This window comes from Pinus tabuliformis, chromosome J, assembly GCF_031772625.1.
Source record: "Pinus tabuliformis cultivar Carrire ecotype Pingquan chromosome J, CPIR1, whole genome shotgun sequence".
NCBI lineage: Eukaryota > Viridiplantae > Streptophyta > Pinopsida > Pinales > Pinaceae > Pinus > Pinus tabuliformis.
This window is the reverse complement of record NC_142295.1, coordinates 40,722,875-40,740,998: the sequence shown is the minus strand read 5'-3', so window position 1 is coordinate 40,740,998 and position 18,124 is coordinate 40,722,875. Positions and strand designations below refer to the sequence as shown.

The window sequence follows — 18,124 nt, the reverse complement described above, 5'->3', positions numbered from 1 at the left end:
CTTAGTCACTCTACAACATATTAGCCCCATGGTAATGGACTTGTTGAGTCATCAAACAAGAGTCTAGTCAGAATTATCAAAAAGTTGTTGGAGGATAATAAAAAATCCTGGCATACAAAGCTCAAATTTTCATTGTGAGTTCATAGAATCAGTACAAAGAGATCATCTGGTACCACTCCTTTCTAACTAGTCTATGGATTAGATGCAACTTTCCCTATTTCAATTCGGATAACAATTATGAAGTACTTGCGGGAGCAAGGAGAGGAACCAAACCATTTTCAAAGAAGAATTAATCAGCTAATTAAGGTGGAGGAAAACAAAGGAGTATATGAATAGGCTCAAATTTTCCAAGAAAAGATAAAGAGGGTATTTGACAAGAAGACTAAGGAAGATAATTTCAAAGTCTAGGACACAATTTTAAAATGGGATGCCTGCAATGAAGATATCGGTAAACACGGAAAATTTGACCATATTTGGAAGGGCCCATATCAATTTGCAACTTATCATGGAAAGAATACATTTATTATGAAGGATGCAAATAGAGAATTGCTACCTAGAGGTCCAGTAAATAGGCGGTTTTGAAACATTATATTTCTTGAGAAAACAACATTCCACTCTTTCATTGTATATATCCATGTTATTTGAAAATTTGTAGTTGTGGATAAACATTTTGAAGGACTTGAAGCCTCAAGAGAAGGCACTAAGGTTCTGATAAATAGTTATCACATAATAAAAGTTATTTTACTTCATTTATTTTATTTTCCGTTAAAATGTTGCATTAATCAAGTACATTGTAATAAATAGGCCTCTAGTCTATAGGGGTTCTTTGTGCCATCTATGATCAACATCATCCTTATGGGGCCAGCTGTTATCACAATTTTAGTTAATGGTTTTGAGGCGCTCACAGTTTCAGTGTCAGCGCCAATTTGTAAAAATATTGTAAAAGCGCTGACATATAGAATATAAGCGCTATTGTAGGTTTGTAAATTAAAAATGCATTGATAACCAGAGTAGCAACACTAATTTGTAAAAACGGTCAATTAAACACTGATAGTTGGAGTTTTAGTGCCAAATGAAAAACTCAAAATTTTTGATGTCCAAAAAAAAGCACTGATGGAGCACACGTCAATGAAGCAATGATGATTTATCAAGCGAGTGCTAACTAAGAAAATGGTGATATGATGCATATAGGTTTTGGTTCCGCTACCAAGAGGTAATTTTCAGTTAAACAATCATGATTGCATGAAAATATTTTATGTAATTTCTAGTTAGGCTTATTATATGATTTACTAACTACCACACTTTGAAATAATTTCTTTCAAATGGTAAAATCTCGTATAATGCATGGTTAACCTGTTGTGTGTATTACACAAACAAGACGAGTTGTTAGTTATCACACAAACAGGACGAGTTGTTAGTTATCCCGAAACTCCAGATCAAATCCCGCTCCCATTTCCGGTGCAATTGTTTGACAGTGAAAATTATGGGAAGGAGCAAAAAGTTACACAAAGGAAAGCCCAAAGGACTCAACCTGCTTGAAGTCTACCCAAGAATTCATCAGCATTTTCAAGAAGCAGGGTGGGAACAATTTTTCTTTCGCTGCATAGGTTACCATGATGGAGTTTATAGTGCCATCGCTAAGGTTTTTTATGGAAACCAAGTCAATTTTGGGGATATTTCTTTTCATGTTACCAAGGAGGTAATCACAGAAACCACAGGCCTCCTACAAATGGAGAACGAAGTTTCAAGAGTCATGTTTTGGCCGAAATAGATGTGCTATTTTTCTTGAGGGATGAGTATAAGGATAGGTGTTGGCGTTCAGAGATCCAGAGATCCTGGTTGAAGGATGAGTGGCATTGTCTCCTGCGTATCACACAGTCCTACTTCACGTTAGAGGGACGCTTCAACATAATAAATTTGTACCATTTTTGGTTCCTTGCCAACATCGCAGGACAAGTTAGTATGAACACTCCTTATTTTATATTAGTGAGTTTGAAACACACATTTGCAAGGGTCAAGGCAAGACCCAATGTTTCTTCTCATCATTTTATATATCATAAGGGTTTATTTAATTAGTTGACTGAAAATCACTTGAGAAAGGTTGATAGGACTTGGGAGAAAATTATGTTTTAGGGAGGGTTTATAGAAACTGTGAAACAAAAAATGGGAAGAAAGAAAGGAAGTAAAATTAAAGTTAAACAATCCCAAAGCCTAGAACATGGGACATCATCCATGAAAACCAAGAGTTGAGCTTGTTCCTCCTTTAGTTCCTGAGTTACCGAAGGTTTATACAAGGAAGAGTCTGAGGCTGAGAAAAATAGATGATATCCCTTGTCCCATTGTACCTCTCCCTGAAGAAACAAAGGTCATTAAAATAATAAAAAAGGTCAAGGGAAAAGCCATTGACCCTAAAATAGAACAGACAAAAACTGACAAAGAACCCACCTTATCCCAACTTTTCAGAGGTGGAAAGAGGCCACATATAAGACGATGGAATAATATGAGATTGAACATTAAGAAGAAGCAAAACCCTGAGTTGGCGAAATAAGTCATTGATGTAGATAAAACACCTCAAAAAGATTTAATTAGAAATAGGGAGGAGACCACAAGTTCAAAGAAGTTTAAGAAGACCAAAGGTTCAAGCAAAAGGGTTTCTACAGAGGCCCAAAGTACTAAGAAATAGAGAAAAACTAATGTTTACATCCTACTGGAAGTAGCAAGCACACTTAGCTAGTTTTTTAAAAACACAATTTTTATCACAAACCATTCAGATTGATTTTTTACTAGATGCCTACAATTAGATTGTTAGTGATTTTACTACTAAAATTTTGATGATCACTGATAGTTTCAGTGTCAGAACAATTTTGTATCAACCTCTATAAAACGATGACAACTAGCCTATCAAGAATCATGTTTCTATCCCGATTTGAAAGAGTATGAGTGGATTGGTCAGTGAAGACAGATAAAATATTCCCGAAAAGAGGAGCTGCATAACAAATACCATTTTTAGCATGATGACAATGCACAAGTTCTGACAAAACTAGGCAGGATATCAGTCAATGATTTTGACCCTAGTTTCTAGTCGAGATTCTAGTAATTATATCTTTAGATACATATATTTTTGAGATTATGTATTGTATTCATGTATTAGATACTCTTTATTTTTAGAAGTTTGTAATTAAGTACATACTAGAAATATAGTTTTAGTTTGTAAATTTTCTATAAAGACAAAGACTTTAGAATGGACAAAGGCTCAGTTTTTTTGAAAAAGCTATTGCACTCTGTATATATTTGGAAGATTTTAATGAAAAAAGCTTGAAGCTACAACAAAGATTCATGTGTTGAGTGTTCTGAATTTGTTTTCTCTAGTTTGATGTGTTTCTTTTGCCATGATGTATCATCTTCCAATGATTGAATGAAATAACCTAAATAAAATGCGTTCATTGCGATGCTCTGTTTGTAGATTCAATTGTTTGCATTCCTCTTTCTAAAGTTGGCTTTGGAATTCATATATTTGATGCTCCTTCTCAGTGCACTGTTCCTCTCATATTCTGCCTTTCATTACAACAAATCAGTTATTCAGAATTTCTCAACTACCTTTGATTGTTTTAGAGTGATCTTACATTAAACCAAAAGAGACTCCATTGCCCAATGGTGTTTCTTTTTCCCCATATTCCAACCAATTGAGAGGCTAGCTTCAATCCCAAAGTGGTTATAGGTTACCTTAGATTAGTGAGTCATGGTTTTGTAACAAAACTTATTTACAAGTTAAATTATCTATGGTAAAACAAGTGAATCTTCATAGTTAAAAATCTTGTTACATTTGAGGAATATTTTCGGGAGATTTGCCCACAGTAATCATTTTTGCTCTTTGCCCACATTACTCATTTTTTCTTTCGAGTCCAGACTAGGACCCATATTAAGAGAAATCATTATGCAGGTTTCTGGATTAAATGATCCATAAATAGAAATCAATTCATAAGCATCAATGTTTATTTTATTTTAAGTTATTAAAATTTAGAAAATCATAAAAAATAATTACGTTATTATTATTATTATTTAATAGGAAAGTTAAAAATATATATATTTAAAAATAAAAAACATGTAACAAGATTTTGTTATAATGAAGATTTATGTCACATTATCATGTAGAGTTTTAGTTCATAAATATTGTTAAAAAAATAAAAAATAAAATTGGGCTAAAGACTATGTTAATATTCTCTATATTGTTCCAAATTTATCATATTTTTCGAAAGAGACAAAAATAGGTATGGAGAGCAGTGACACAATAGGGAATCCTTCCACAACACTGATGTAACAAAGTTTTTATTGTGAAGATTTATCTTACATTATCATGTAATTTTTTAGTTAGTAAATAAGTTTTATTAAAAAAATTGTTAAAAACGGGTCATTTCTCAAATTGTACCTGTTATCATTGTGCAAGGACCATGCTAATATTCTATGTATGGTTCCAATTTTATCAGATTTCTCCGAAAAGACAAAAATAGGTAGGGAGAGCAACTACACAATAGGGAATCCTTCCACAGTAGGGATATTAACCCCAGGCACCCTACCACAACTACTATGGCTACTAATATAGGGGTTGAAGGAGTTTGAAAGCAAAACAACATTAGCTAGGTCCAATGAGATATTAACCACCTGACACACTACCACAACCACTATGGCTACTAATATAGGGGTTGAAGGAGTTTGGAAGAAAAATAACATTAGCTAGGTCCAATTGACTCAATTGATTCTTTGACTAATTCAACTAATTGTTGTTGTTAAATCTCAATATGAAATGTCCAAAGGTCTTGTCCAAGGAATGCACCTGTTATACCCCCACCTGACGATGTAAATACATGTACCTTTTATATTAGGCTGGTGAGCTGAAATACTTTATTGAGCTAGGTGCCCATGTAATTGCAAAGATATTGATATACTTATTTTTCTCTAAGTGGCTAGAGGAGGCACGATGTGAATATTATAAATATTATAAATGCATATATCCTTAAATATTGATAGAATAAAGCTAGTTATGGAGCCCACTCCACAAAAAGAGTATAAGGGGTGCAACTCCAAATGAAAAGGCAATGGTTGTGTTCTTTTGATGAAAAATGTGCCTTTGGGTCCACACGGCTCCAGTGAGTGCCACTTGACTAGTTAGGGCCATGCGATTATAAAAGGTTATGCTTTCCTGCAAATTCATTCATTCAGCCAGGGATGGATGGAGGGGGGATTTAGTCAGTGAGTCCCGGAGTGGACTCTAAAACTGATTAATGGTGACTGAGTCCTAAGGCTGGACCCTAAACTAGTCAAGGCACGGTTATTAAGTTAACTATGCCATATTGATGCATCATGTCTATGATGTGAGCCTCAATGCTGGCTCTGGGAGCTTAGTGCTTTGAGGGTTTATGGATCTTATTTATGACTTGACGACCATGGAGTTCTGGTGGGAACTCGGTGTCGAGTTTGTGGCTTGGAGGTTTCCTGGAGCCTTGGAGAAACACAGTTGTTGGGATGACACCTTGGAAATTAGCCTGGAGGGTTCCTAGAGCCCTCAAGAAGTGTGACTGTTGGGTTGGCACCTTGGTCATGGAGCTTTGGATATTGCTTTGGTTATTGTTTCCCTTGGATTTGTCATTCCAGCTTGGGGGTGACCCAATGGTTGAGCTTATGAACCATCAGGTCTATGGTTAGGTGGAACGTGGAGGGCCCACAACTAGTTGATGTTCATTTGCAAATAAGTTATTAAATGCTTATGGAAGACCATATCTATATATATATATATATATATATATATATAGAGAGAGAGAGAGAGAGAGAGAGATATATATATATATATATATATATATATATATATATATATATATATATATATATATATATATATATATATATATATATATATATATATAGATATATGACATGCCATTTAATGTATTATGTTAAAACGCTTGTTTTAGGGGTTCCGGTTAATGGCTATTAACGTACATTTAATTCCTTTGTTTATTGTACTTTAGTGATTTATATGTGAAAAATATTGCATTATGGCATGTAGCGTTGCATTAATAGTAACCATACCAGCCTCATTTAGGTTAGAAATTATGCCCAAATCAAGTATGAGCACTTCTGCATTTTATTTAATTTTAATTATGCAACATTGGATATGGTGGTGTTGCCTGGTTGGGGGTCGAGGACACTACAGATTGGTATCAAAACCGAGTTTACAACATTGGCTTTGAATGGGCCATAACTAAAAGAAAAATAGGAAGTTGCAACTTGCTCACTAAATGTATGAGGAAAGACAGTGGTGATTGCTCATCAACTATTTGGTGAAAGTCACACTAAGGGTACGTGATTAAAATATGTCGAGCAAAGTGTGTGGGTGCTCAAGAGGGATTTAGGAGATAAGTGCAGATTGAGAGAAAATCTTGAAGAAGAATCACTAAATTTTTCCGCCCCTAAATGTCAAATGTTGTGTCAGAATGTCACACCACATACCAAGTTTTATTTGATTTAATAAATATATGTATGAATATATTAAATGAAATGAATAACTCTTATTTATGAAAATGTTGAAGTGTGAAAATCACTATAAAAGGGCATTACACATATGTGTATAAACAAATTTATATATATTTGTATGTATAAATACAATGATATAAAATTATAATTTGCATGAAGGGTGTATTACATTGCAAATGAATTAGTGCCCAAAGGCTCTGACGAGAGCTTATCATGGAGGCCATGGATTCAGTACTGAGATTTCGTCATGTTACAGTTGGGCGAATGGAGGGGGTGACATGGATTGGAGGCTACATCCTAGAAGCTTGAAATTAGCAGCACATTAAAGGAGTGGTTGGGTTAGCTAGGCCTACAATGTGCATGCGGAAAGCGTTCTCATTGGTTGAAAGTGGAGCCCTCACGACAACTCATCTCGGGGTGCAAGAGAGGCAGATAAGGAGAATCCTCAAGATGATGGGATCAGGATGACATGTCCCATAGGAGTATGGAGGTATAGTCAAAGAGAGTGTCATGGTGGTGGGGCCTAGGATGATGTGTCTTAGAAATTTTCCCTAGAGCTACAAGGGCAGTAGGCGTGGAAGCATTGGGAGGAATCACAATGGGAGGACGTGGCAGGCTGACAATGGGGAGGGAGGCCTAAGGTAGGGCCCCCAACTATCATCACGCTCCCATCAACGAAACTCGTAAGAGGTTTTGGGAAACTAAAATCGCATTCTCTGACACCCCTTGTAGTGGTTTCAAAAGATTTGATGGAGAGTTTCGAAATAAATACGAGTCATCAATCGAGTGATCGATCGATTCATCTTTCCGTCCATTATGAGGGGTCACCCCCTCTGAAAACCCATGCACTATACCTTGTCAGAGTCACTTGTGATGACTACACTATTTTAGTGGATGAGGATCCACCAGGAAACTGCATGCATTTTATGCAATGGTGGGGACCGCCAAATTGCAGCAATGCGATGTGGTGAGTTTGTATAAGCCCCAGGGACTAATATGTGTATAGGTGGTACTCATCAAATTTGGGCCGCATGCTGTATATATATATATATATATATATATATATATATATATATATATAAAAGAGTGGCTAAACTATTTATAAATAAAAAAATGAAGCTATTGAGTTCACACTATATAATATCCTGGGGTGGGGACAATAGTTTAATTTCGTTTTATTTATAATTTACATGTTTGTAAAGGTGGTAAAGTTGTTAGGAATACAATTTAATTGTTTGGTGTTTTAAAATATATTGTTTATATGGTTTTATTATATTGTATTTTTTATTATATTGTGTTTTATTGTTAATTTTGCAATATATTGTTTTATAATTTTAATTATATTGTTGTTTTATTTATAATTAAATAATTATATTGAGTTATAAATAAATAATTATATATTAACTTTGTATTAGATTTAATTACTAATATGAGAATAATAATAATAATAAAATTTTAAATTATATAAAGTTGTGTATAGTTTAAAAAAAAAGGAGTATATGAAAATTGACACTTGGGGGTTGTTAGACAAAGACGATAGCATGTGGGAAATGTGTAAGAATGAGCTAGAAAAGCAAGTTCGATTCCAATGAGAAACTGGAGAAACACTAAGGAGGGAAGTTAATGATAGAGAATCACAGTAAGTAGGAAAAATGGTTCGTATATTGCAAAGTACAGTTAGTTACCAAGTAGTATAGGCTTTTTGACCACAAGAATAATTTGAATTTACACGCATGAAAGAATTGGGAAAAATTAGTTAATCTTCCAAAGGCCATAAATTGTAGCTCGTAAATCAAATTTTGGCATATGACCAGTTTTTCGAAAGCTCATTATAGGCAGAAGATAACTGTGTAGGGTTAAATTTTTTTTGTGGCCAAAAATTCTAGAAAAATATAAAGGAAAGCTACGATAAATTTTCAAGGGACAAAACAATCAAACAAGCTGCAAAATTTCCGAGGGTATAATTTTCAGCTCATGTATCAGAATAACACAGTAGATAGTCAATATAAATATATTAATGAGGGAAATGACCCAGTAAACCCAAATTTTTGAATTCAACAAGAATTTTGGGTGAAATTTGCAAGGAAAGATATTGGTTGGATTTCAAGAAAAATTGCCTAATGGCGAAGAAGAGTCTAGAAGATGCCTAAGGACCTTACAGTGATGAGGAAGCATTCAAGGCTATAAATATAAGCTTGAGTAATAATGAAACTAAATATAATGGTAATGGAATAGACCAATCAGAGGATGAAAGTTTGGAAGAAACCGTCAAAAGTCTGAAACTAGAAGTGCTCAACTACAAAGTTGACAATGAAAAGTTGATGAAAGAGCACCAACATATTAATAATCAAATTATGAAAACTCTAAACAAAATTAAGAAAGATTTGGGCCAAGCTAGTGAGTTGAGGTTAGCAAATATGCATAGTGGTCAAACTAGAGAAAGGGGCACTCGGAGTTCGATACATTCCAAAAGTGATGCCCATTAACACCATCACATAGTAGTGAGGACCAATAAAAGGGCCTATTCCCCATCAGAGTTTAGGAGAAGCCCTAGTGTGTTATCAGTAAGGAAGTCAAGTAGAAAACTAGATAGAGAAAATTTGCGAGGGGAACTGAGGAAAATTAAACCACCTACTTTTAGTGGGAAGAACAAGAAAGGGGAAGAAGCAGAAAATTGGTTGCTCAAAATGAGAAAAAATCTTCAAATCTTCAATTATTCCTTGAATTTGGAGGCTAGAGTGGCCATAGGGTAAGGATAACCTTTGGTGGGAACAACTCAAGGAATTTAAACAACTGGATGAAAGGTGGATCATGTGGAGAAAATTTAAGGAGTATTTTCAAAGGAAATGTTTATTAGAACGATACTATGAGTGAAAAATGTAGGAGTTTCTTGAGCTACAATTGGGACACATGACCCTGGAAGAGTATGGTCGGAGATTTGTTGAATTATTGAGGTACGTCCAATTTATTAAATATGAAAAGGTTAAAATACAAAATCACATCAATGGACTGTCATCATTTTATGCCAATGGGCTGAAATATGATGAACCCAAAACCTTAGAGGTAACCATGAGGAAAGAAGAACAATTGTATGAACAAAGTAAAAATAGATCTGTGTTACACAAGGCTTTGGACAATAAAAAGAGAAATTTTATGGAGCAAATAAAGAAGGGTCAAAAACCCTTTCCATTAAAAATGACTTTCAAATGAACCAATAGATGACCCAAGCTTATAACCAACCAGAAGGGGGAAATTATTCAAGAAAAAGGACCCAACCTCCACCTATTAAATGTTGGGGTTGTAAAGCAGAACATTAGTTCATAGATTTTCCTCATAAGGCACAGAAGGTGAGGACTATTCAAAACATGCAAGCAATAACTATTATGGATGAGGTTGGAAAAAACATGCCCAATATATATGTAGCCTTGGATAATCAACAGGTGGAACATCAAGCTCACATGATATAGGTTGAAGGTAAGCTAAACAATCAATCCATCTCTATATTAATTGATTTTGGAGCCACCCATAGTTACATTAATATGAATTTGGTTGAAAAATTTAGTTTGAAGATAGTTAAATATTCCAAACCTTGGTTAGTATAGCTAGCTATAGGTATGAAGAGAAAGGTTACAAAATTAATTAGAGATTTGCTAATTGAAATGCATGGGTTGAAAACAACAACTAACTTGAACGTAATTCCACTAGGTGCCTATGATTGATTGATTGACATGGATTGGTTGGAAAAGCACCATCCAATACTTTATTGCTACAATACGTATTTTAATTATATTGATGACGAGGGACAACAGAAATAGGTCCAAGGAATTCCTAGGATGATATCCATTAGAGAGATATCAATAATGTAATCGAAAAGGAATTTTAACAAAGGATGCTAGATCCTTGCAACTCATTTGGAGGAGACAAATATGGGCTAACAAATTAATATAGGAAATTACCCAGTGCTTCAGGAATTTGTTGATGTATTTACATAAATATTCAAATTGCCTCCAAGGAGGGAAATAGATTTTTCTATTGACCTAGTGCCAGGAGTAGTCCCGGTATCTAAAGTACCATACAAGATGAGTACTGCGGAGCTTAAATAATTATAGATGCATCTGGATGAATTACTAAATAAGGGATATATATGTACCCATGTATCACTGTGGGGTGCTCTAGTTCTCTTCGTTAAAAAGAAATGTGGCACATTATGGTTGTGTATTGATGATCTCTTCAATCAACTATTTGGAGAGAAAGTATTTTCTAAAATTGATTTAAGATCTGGGTATCACCAGCTTTGGATTAAGGAAGAGGATATCAATAAAATGACATTTTGGACTCGTTATGGGAATTATGAATTTGTTGTAGTACCTTTTATTTTATCTAATGCACCGAGAGTTTTTATGTGTTTAATGAATGAAGTCTTCAAAGAATACTTAGATAAATTTGTCATCGTATTCTTGGATGACATTCTAATATATTAAAAACTGAAGAGGAACATCTACAACACTTGAGATTGGTTTTGCAGGTACTCAAAGAGCACCAAATTTATGCTAAGCTTAGAAAACATTCATTTTATCATTGAAAAATCCTCTCTTTGGATCACATTATTTTGGAAGATGGGATTGTTTTGGACCCAGAGAAAATTAAGGCTATCAAAGAATGGAAACTCTGAAAAATGTTATCAAAGTTAGTCTTTTATGGGTCTAGCTGGGTATTACAGGAGGTTTATTGAAGGGTTTTCCATAAACACATCCAATTACTTCTTTGCAAAAAATGGGTAAATTTTTTTATTAGACACCTGAATGTGAAGCAATCATTCAAAATTTGAAAGTTTTATTAACTAGGGCTTCGTTATTAAAAAATTTCGATCCAAATGAGAATTTTCTAGTGTGCACAGATGCGTGCAAAGAAGGATTGATTGGTCTTCTCATGAAAAATGGGCAGGTAATTTGGTACGAGTCCAAAAATTTAAAATATCACAAGAATAATTATGTTTCCCGTGACCTGGAGCTTTTAGCTATCATTTACACACTGAAAATATGTAGGCATTACCTCATGGGAAGGAGATTTGAATTACATACTAATCATTATGTGTTGCGCCATTTATTTGAATAAAAAAATTTAAATGCATGACAAATTTGATGGTTGGAATTGCAGGCAAAATATGATTTTGAAATTAAATATATCATAGGAAAAGAAAATTGAGTGGTTGATCCACTCAACCAAAGAGTACATGTTATGGATGTTGCAACAATTAGTAGCTATGAAATTGATTTCAGGGAAATAATTCTACAGGCTGGTAATTTACACCAATAATATATGGATATTAAAAATAATTTACAGCAAGGCGTAGATCAACAAAACTTCCTAGATTTCGAATTAGGTCTAAATAATATACTTTATTATAAAATAAGAATTTATGTGTCGGAGGTACCATCATTTAAATAAATAATTCTACAAGAAATGCATAAGGTATCGTATGTTGGTCATCCCACGTACCAAAAAACATTAACGCAACTAAGAAACTATTTTACTGAGCGTGTTTAAAGAAGGAAGTTGCTAATTATATAGTCGGGTGTATGGAATGCCAATGGGTGAAAGATGAGCATAAACACCTAGTTATTTTGTTGCATCTAATCCCCATTCTAGAGTGGAAATCGGAGATGGTATCAGTTGATTTTATTACTAGTTTGCCTAGAACAACAAGGGGACATGACTCCATAATGGTTGTAGTGGATAAGCTTATGAATTTTGCTCATTTCATTCCAATAAAGTCAACGCATAAGATAACAAATATTGCAGACAATTATATGCAAGAAATTGCCAAGCTTTACGGGTTGCCTAAGGCAACAATTTCTGATAGAGATCCAAAATTCACATCTAATTTCTAGACCATATTATTTAAAGGACTAGGTACCAATCTAAACTTTAGTACAACTTATCATCTTGACACTACAACAAAAAATTTCATTGGTGAGGGTCATGCTTATGATGGACCTTTAAGGTTCATCACTAATGTTGCATATGGTGATGGTCCTTAAACAAGAATTGTTGAAAGTACATATAGTGATGGTCCTTTAATGTTTTTCACCAAAGACATTTTCAATGACACTTTTGGTGAGGGTTGTTAAAGGCCCATCATTAAATCTCTCTTTGGTGACACTTCTAGTGATGATATTTTATTGGCCCTCACCAATGCTCTTTTTGGTTACTTTTGGTGACGGTCAAAAAATATTTTTCATCATTGATCATTCCGATGAGTTTTTGATGATGCTATGTGACTATTGCTATATTTTTTTTTTGAAATATAATGATTTAAGACCATTTCTATGGAGTCTTTTTCATTATATGTCCTAGTCCATAATGGTTAGAGTCAATCAATTTGTTAAGAAGTGATTAATGTGTATCATTTCTCTCGAGTAATGAGAATATAGTTTTCCTACAAGTCAACACATGATTAATATCTATTAGGTTTATCATCTAGCAAATTCCCTTTAGATAAAGTTCCACTAGTGTGTGTAGGAACCATATTATTTAATACATAACCAAGTTTGGTCAATTCTATTAATGAGAAAGACCTAACACTCCTCAACACTCCTGACACACCCTGATATGCTTTGGCACACACTAACATTCCTTGGCACCTTGCATGTCTTGGAACATCTTTGTACCTAGAACATCTTGCCATGACTAGGATTGCCAAGCACATGTTCGCATGCCCTGGCACAACATAGAATTCCCATAGCATGTGTTGGCATGCCTCATAACACCTTTGCATGCATTGACAAACATTAACAATTGGCACACATTGGCACTTGGCATGTATTGGAACCTATTGTTAGGGTGCCTAGCATGCCCCTTTTGAAAAATTGAAAGTCCTTACTTATTAACCGTCTTATGTGTTCATTTCCTTGCATTTTAGTTTGGTTTTCCCTTTTGCTGCCTTGACACTCCTTGACACATGTTGGAACACCCTTGCACCTTACATATCCTAGCATGCATTAACACTTGGCATGTCTTGGCATGCCTTGGAACTATTTGGCACATGTTAGCACACCCTGGAACTCCCTAGGACACTCTGGAACTTCTTAACATGACCTAATAGTCCCTAGCATGCCTTACCACCACCTAACATGTCTTGTCACTCCCTCCTTGGAACACCTAACACTTGTTGACACTCCCTGGCACACCCTCATATTCATTCATTTCCATGCATTTTGACCTAGTGCTCCCTTTTGTTTCCCTATTACTCCCTAACACTCCTTGGTATGCATTGCCACTCTTTGTCACACCTTAGCACTCTTTGACATGCCCTGCCACTCCACAACATGCATAACACTCTATGAGACACATTGGCACTTGGAAAGTCTTAGCATGCTTGACATGCATTGAGATGCCTTGGTATGTGTTGGCATGGTTTGACATGTTTAAGATTAAAGTTATTTGAGATCAATTATTGGAAAGTTGGAGAGAAGTAACAGAGGAAGATTTGTCACTTAGGATGCACTAACACTTGGCACTTGGAACATATTGGCACCAACACTAATACAAGAAAGTCATTTAGGGGTGGTTTGGCTTGTGACGGTCTTGCCAAAATGGCCTCTAAAAGTGTTTTTAGGGATTTAGAAGCAGTTTTTGAAAACCCCCCAGAAATTCATGAAAATTTGAACCTTTTAAGGGGATTTGATAACAACCACCTCTAAAAGTGTTTTCTCATGACTTTTGGAGGAGGTTTTTAAATGTTTTCCTGTAAATATATTTTTCATGGTAGCTTTTTGAAAACCCCACAAAAAAATTCATGAAAATTGAACTTTGGAGGGGGCGATAGGTTTCTAACAACCACCTCTAAAAGTGTTTTCTCATGACTTTATTTTTTGGGTTTGAGTGGTGGGGGACTAAAATGGCTTCCCCTAAATGTATTTTTCATGGCAGTTTTTTAACTCCTCTCCCCTTCGAAAGTCATGAAAATCAAAACTTTTTTTTTATGGTGGGGAGTTTCTAACAACCACCTCTAAAAGTGTTTTATCGTGACTTTTGGGTGGGGGCGGGTTTAAATGATTTCCCCAAAATACATTTTTCATGGAATTTTTTTGACAACCCCGCTAAAGTTCATGAGAATTTAACTTTTGGAGGTGATTTCTGAAACGCCCCCCCCCCCCCCTGCGAAAAAAAAAAAAAAAACCCTCCAAATGTTCAAGAGACATAAGGGGGATGGTTAGAAGTGAGAGGTTCCAGTATGGTTTTTTGAGATCTATAATCCTAGCATTAGAGAATGAGATGGGGACTTAGGACTTCATGGCACAGGGGCTAGGGGGCCTAGACGGAAGACAAAGAGAACAATTGATAAGGAAAACCCATAAGCCCTTAACCCATAACCACTAAATTCCCTATCACCTTAACCCCCAACCCAAAATCCCTTAAACCCTACATTCATAATTCATAACCCATTAACCCCTTAATCCCTTAAACCATAAGCCACTAGCCCCTTAACCCCTAACTCCTAACTTAGACCCCTGAACCACCCTTAAAAGTCACAAAAATTTAACTTTTGGAGGTATTCTTGGCCACCCACCCCCCAAAAGTTATTAGAGACAGTTGCTAAATGACCGCCTCCAAATATTCAATTCTCATGAATTTTTTGAGAGGGGGGTATTTTGGTGTATTGAATGGGAAAAGGGGATATAAGGGTAGAATTTATGTGTAGAAGTGAGAGGTCCAAGCATGGCTCATTGAGATTATAATCCTAGCATTAGATAATGATAAGGGGCCTTGGGACCTCATGGCATAGGAGCTAGGGGTCCTAGAGGGAATGAGACAAGAAAAATTGATAGGGAAACAACCAATAGTTGTAATAAGGGGATTAGGGGTCCCATTATCACAACCCATAAGACCTTAACCTATAACCACTAAATTCCCTATTTACTTAATCAAATCCATAATCTCTTAACCCCTACACTCATAAATCATAACCCATTAACCCTTTGGTCCCTTAAACCCTAAGCCACTAACCCCTTAACCCCTAACTTAGAATCCCTGAACTCCCTAAGCCCTATCTTGTCCTCTTAAATTCTAACCTTTAACCCCTTAACCGCTAACCCCTAATCGTTAACCGACTGACATCTAAACTCCATAACCCTTAAGCACTTGACCCCTAATTTCCCTGACCCCTGAGCCCTTAGTGCTTAAACATTAACCCTTGAAGTCGTTAACCACCAAACCATTAGCCTCTAACCCCTAAACCCCCTAGACCTCAACCCCTTGGCCCTCAACCCCCTAACCCCTAAACCCCTTAAGCCCTAACCGTTTACCCTTTAACCTTAACGCCTAACTCCTAAACCCCTAAACCCCCTAAGCCCTAACCCTTTATGCTTTAACCTTAACCCCTTGACTCCTAAACCCCTAAACCCTATATTCCTAGAACCCCTAAGCTTTTCTCCCAAACCATAGGTTCTCCAACATTAATCTTCTTAGTTATATTAGGTTTTTTTTTCTGCTAACCCCTCCAAATACAGTCGCCAAGCACTACTAGGGTCCAAGGAAGATAGCCAGAAGGTCCCTAAATCTTATCTATGTTTGATAAACAGTCACATTTCCCGCAAATATTTTCATATATTTTCTTTCAAAGGGTTTAAATGAGTTCCCCGAAATTCATTTTTCATGGTGGTTTTTAAACGCCCCCCAAAATTCATGAACAATGAACCTTTTTTGTGGCAAGTGGTTCCTAAAAACTACCTATAAAAGTGTTTTTTCATGATTTTTTATTGCGGGGGGGGGGGGGGTGTTAAATGACTACCCCAAAACATTTTTCATGGCAGATTTTTTACAAATCCCATAAAATTCATGAGAATTTAACTTTTGGAGGAGGTTTTTGTACCCCCCAACCCCCCCAAAAAGAATTCATGGGAATTGAACATTTGGAGGTGGTCATTTAATAGAAACCTCTAAAGTTCATTTCTCATGACTATTTTTTGGGAGGGGGTGTCTAAAACCACCTCCAAAATCTCAATTCTTATGAATTTTAAAGGGGATTGTTTGACAACCCCCCTTAAAAGTCATGACAATGTAACTTTTGGAGGCAATTTTGGACAACCCCCCCCCCCCCCCCCCCTCCAAAGTCAATAGAATTAAACATTTATAGGTGGTCATTAAATGACCACCTTCAAACATTCAATTCTCATGAATTTTGGGGGAGAGGAATATTTTGGTGTATTGAACGAAGCAAGGGGATATAAGGTAGCATGGATGTTAGAAATGAGAGGCTCAAGCATGGTTTATCGAGATCTATAATCTTAGCATTAGAGGATGAGAAGGGGACTTAGGACTTCATGAAATAGGGACTAGGGGACCTAGAGGGAACAAAATGAGAACAATTGATAGGCGAACCCCCAATAATTGTGATAAGTGGATTAGGGGCACCATTATCACAACCCATGAGACCTTAGGGACCCTGTGTAATGAGTGTGAATGAAGATGTTCCTCTATTTTATGTTAGTATAAATATTCATGACATGATACTTCATAATGTCATGCTAGATTCTGGAGCACCACACAATTTTATGTCCAAGTAAGTCATGGACAACTTAGGACTTGGTATTATTACACCCTATAAGGAATTATTTTCATTTGATTCAAGGAAAGTCAAGTGTTTAGGGTTAAGAAAAGATCTAGTGGTAATATTGGCACAAATACTTGAAAAAAGCATGATAATGGACATAATCGTGGTGAATATTCCACTAAGATTTGGTATGTTGTTGTCCCGATCTTGGGCAAAAAATCTAGGAGGAACACTACAAATGGATATGGCTTATGCATCCATTCCAATGTTTGGTGAACCAAAGAGGTTATACAGAGAAGTCCAGATGGCTTATATGGTAAAAAATCGAAAAATCAACCCGACAACTGTTGTGCTGATGGAGAAATACAAGAACAGGTTGAAAGAAGCTTTCAAAAAGAAGAAGTTTAGGAAATTTTAGATGAAGGTATCTAGAATTTACATTTTGATAGTTCTACTTGTAAATAAGATTTCAGGGTAGGAATTTGGATCATCCCACGATACCTCACTAGTCAACTACATTCTTTCAAGTTATATTTTGACTTTACTAATAATATTTCAAAATATGAAGCTTTGATCATTGGGCTGAATTTGTTGAGAGAGAAAAAAGAAAAGAGAGTTCATGTTTTCGGAGATTTGGAATTGGTCTTGAAGTAGGTCAAAGGCATATATCAGACTAGAGATCTAAGGATGGGAGCTTATCGTAATGAGGTATGGGACATGTTTGCTAATTTCTTTTTAGAGCATGAAATTTCTCTTGTTTCTAGAGGAGAAAATGGAATAGTAGATTATTTAGCCACTACTACCAGCGCTTTCAAAATTCCCATATATCTAAATATGGAATATGAAATTAATTTAAGATACAGACCCTCTATCCTTGACAATACCAAACATTAATGGCAAGTTTTTGAGGATGATAAACAAATCAGGAGATTCCTAGGGAGGAATGATGAGTTTATTGATACCCCAATTGACATGAATGATAAGGAAGCAACAGAGGAAAATCCTTAAGCATCGGTTTTCATAAATGTTATAGCTGGATAG

General features: G+C 35.6%; 1 non-coding gene across 1 annotated transcript; it reads right to left on the bottom strand.

Annotated features, from left to right (window-relative positions):
- Positions 1 to 4,397: 4,397 nt before the first annotated feature.
- LOC149225369 (U6 spliceosomal RNA) lies at positions 4,398 to 4,502 on the bottom strand. Its single transcript, XR_016248593.1, has one exon. It is a non-coding gene; the product is annotated as a U6 spliceosomal RNA (small nuclear RNA).
- Positions 4,503 to 18,124: the final 13,622 nt, after the last annotated feature.